Source organism: Arachis ipaensis, chromosome B03 (genome assembly GCF_000816755.2).
Source record: "Arachis ipaensis cultivar K30076 chromosome B03, Araip1.1, whole genome shotgun sequence".
Classification (NCBI taxonomy): Eukaryota; Viridiplantae; Streptophyta; class Magnoliopsida; order Fabales; family Fabaceae; genus Arachis; species Arachis ipaensis.
This window is the reverse complement of record NC_029787.2, coordinates 7,136,704-7,140,587: the sequence shown is the minus strand read 5'-3', so window position 1 is coordinate 7,140,587 and position 3,884 is coordinate 7,136,704.

Here is a 3,884-nt window from a genome sequence, read left to right as displayed (position 1 = left end):
AGAGACTCCAAGGTTTTACAATAAACTTTTTTGCGATGAACTTCATGTGGACTTTGAAGTTATGGGTACTCAACATTTTCCGTAGCTTTCGCCAGAGGCTTGCTATGAGCTAACGAAAAGAGTTTCAAAAGAGGAAGTCCATAATGTAATAATAAGAATAAACTCGTTCAAGGTTCCAGGAGCTGATGGCTTTCAGAATTTTTTCTTTAAGAAATATTGAGATATTGTAGGTAATAAAGTCTAGCAGCTTTGTGCGCCAAACCTTTTCTAATGACCTTATTGATGTATCTCTTTTTGGTACTCTGATTATTCTGATTCTAAAGACTAATAATCCTGTCAGGATGAAAGATTTTCGTCCAATCAATCTTTTCAATGTTATATACAAGGTAGTTATAAAAGTGATTGTGAACAGGTTGAAGCCTTATTTGATAGAGATCATTTTATCATCACTACAAGGTAGCTTTATTTCGGGAAGGGGTACCCCAGATAACAGCATCCTAACACAAGAAGCTCTACACTTTATAAAGAATACTAAGTCCAAAAAGAAAACTCTAACTTTCAAAGTTGACATGGAGAAAGCATATGATAGAGTTAATTGAGACTTTTTAGAGCTAACTCTAGCTATGTTTGGTTTCTCCAGAGTCATAACTAGATTCATTATGTCATGCGGCAAGTCATCCTCTTTGTCTATTATATGAAATAATAATAAGTTGAACAACTTTCAGCCAAAAAAAGGACTTCACCAAAGAGACCCCTTATTACCTTATCTATTTGGGATGTACATGGAAAGACTTATCTCTTTGGGATGTACATGGAAAGACTAGGATGTTATATTACTCAATGGGTAGAGCAAAGACTGTGAAAACTAGTAGTTGTCTCACACCTAATGTTTTCTAATGACTTGATTCTCTTTTGTAAGGCAATCAGAATATAGGTTCAACAAGCACTTCAGATCTTAAACCCCTTTTGTAAAACTTCTGGAATGAAGATAAATTTTAAAAAATTTATAGCAATTTGTTTACAAAATATTTTTAGACAGAGAAATGATATTTTCACAAGCATTTCTTCTATAATATTTTTCAGCTCCTTTGGAAAATACTTGGGATAGTACTCGGATACTCTAGACCATCTAAAGCTAATTTTAATGATGTGTTGGATAAAATACGAAAGCGACTAGCTTCATGGAAGGACAGTTTTCTCAACATAGCTGGCTGAACTTGTCTTGTAAAGTCTATCATTGCCTCCATTCCTAATTATAGAATGCAAGTGAGTTATTTTCTCATCGCCACTTGTAACGAGATTGATCAATTGGTGCGACAATTTGTATGAAGTGGTGTAGCCAACACCCGGGATCTACACCTAAGCTCATGAAAAACTCTTATTACTCCCAAGACGTTTGGTGGTCTTGCATTCTGAAATTCTCATCTTGTTAATTTAACAATGCTAGAAAAATTAATCTGACAACTTATTCACAATCAAGACAAACTTTAGATTCAAATTTTGAGAAGTGAGCATCTATCAAATAAAAACATATTTGATATAGAAGTAGGAAATCAATCATCCTAGATTTGAAAAGCTATTATTAAAGCAGCAGCTACTCTAAAGGATGGTCTTGCTTGGTCAATTAAGTCCTTGAATAACTCTTTTTGGTTTTATCATTGAATGAAATCTGGAATAGTTGGTAGGAAGATGGATGTTATTGAGATAATTGAAACTGGTTTCAAGATAAAAGATGTCATTATGGATAACTTTTGACAATTAAATCGTATATTCCCCAATATGTTAGAAAAGCTAAGAAATGAGATTTTGAATTAGCAGGCATTTTTTTATGCTGAATTTGAGTATGGATGAAGATGGGTCAAAGAGACGTATACTGCAAAGAGTGATATTTGGCTATTGAATAAGCTTGTTGATTGGGATGTTAGAGAATATTGGAGGTGGTTATGGAAGCTACAGATTCCAAAAAAATTCAGGCTTACTTTTTGGTTGGGGTTTCATAGTGCGCTCCCTACCGCTACTTTTCGACCTCACAGGAGATTGGCTTTGTCAGATCTTTATCTTAGATGTCAAGCTCACCCTGAAATTACCATTTATTGTTTAAGGGACTGTTCAAAGGCTAAAGCTATATGAAATCTCTTGGAACTTGCCAATTTAACTTTTTTCAATGAGTAGACTTTCAAGAACTGGATCCTTCGAGGTTCGGAAGTAACAACTTTTACATATTTGTGGCGGGTTTGTGGTGAATTTGGACATTTTTTTTATTCGACATTCATAAACACTATTAATGGTATTAGTTGTTCGTCAATTTCATTTTAAGAAAGTGATTTGGACCAAAATGAAGAATTCATTTCAAACAAAGACTCCTTTGCTATTTAGGTGAGCTTCAAAGTACGAGCCATGCCGAAACTTTTAGAATTTTGGAGATTTCTAACACATGTAAACTCGTTAAATTGCCTCCCATCTCTTGGTCTAGTCTAGAGGATGGTTTTCTGAAATTGAATTGCAACAAAGTGTATTCAATGAAGAAGGACTAACGGAATTTGGATGTGTTCTCCTTCTCCGAGGTGAAGATGACATTTGGATTCACCATAGGTTAGGGACCTGTCTGGGGTGAGTGTCCTTTATGTAGAAATTTGGGTGATTTGGTACGGTTTGTTGATGGTTTCAGAAGTTGTTACCAAAAATATTATATGTGAACTGGACTCGATGAATGCATTTCTTCTTATTAGTCATTGGTACTTTTCTGTCGAACATGACGAGAAGACTTTGCTTCAAAAGATTTTCGAGCTCAAAAACAACATAAGTTGGGAGTTTCGTTTTGTGCTGATCTAGCAAAATTTAAATACCATAGATGACTGGTTGGCAAAATTTGAGGCTCATAGTAACTACGAAATAAAAGATTGGTTATAACTATCACCTATCCTGATTTAACTGGTCATAGATAACATAACTTAGGAGTTTCATCATTGTTTCTTGTTTTCTTTGTTATGTTTTCTTATTTTATTTTGGAAAAACTACCAAGAGTACCCATGAAATTTACGAACGCTGACAAAAGTACCCATAAACTATGGAAATTAATGATGTACCTATGGAAGATGGGTTTTGTATGACAAAAATATCCAAACCCTAATTTTTTGTTGAATTTTTAATAAAATTTTCAAACTACCCCCACTCTCAACCTCAACTCACTTTTCCAACCTTCCATAACCCAACCTGCACTTTTAAAACCTTTGTCATGGAGTCCAAAATTACTTCTATAATAGATCAGGCCGAAATCAATGGTGGTGGTGGTAGAGGACTTCGACCGGTTCTTGGCAGATAAATTTAGTATGGTGAGCTCTTTTTCATTTTTTTTACCACATCCCTTCACACAAAGAAAGCCCCCAAATTAAGAAAAAAAAAAGGAGAAAACAACTAAAACGATTAAAAACTGCTCCTTTATGATTTTTTCTCTGATTCTTCATCGGTATTGATTGATTCTTTTGTTAATCTTGGTGCTGCAATCCTCTGTTGCGTTACTATCCAAAACTCTCACCATAAAGGTTCATTTCGTCTGTTGTTGGAGTAGTTTGGACTCCATGACAAGGGTTTTAAAGGTGCATGTTGAGTTATGGAATGTTGAAAAAGTGAGTTGAAGTTGAGGGTGAGAGTAGTTTGGAAATTTTATTAAAAAATCAACAAAAAATTAGGGTTTGGATACTTTTGTCATACAGAAACCATCTTCCATGAGTACATCGTTAATTTTCTTAATTTATGGGTACTTTTGTCAGTGTTCATAAACTTCATGGTTACTTTTGGTAGTTTTTCCTTTTATTTTTTCTATTTTTTAGATTTATGTTCACACAAAAAAAATCAAAATTATGAAAATTTTACAAGATAAATAT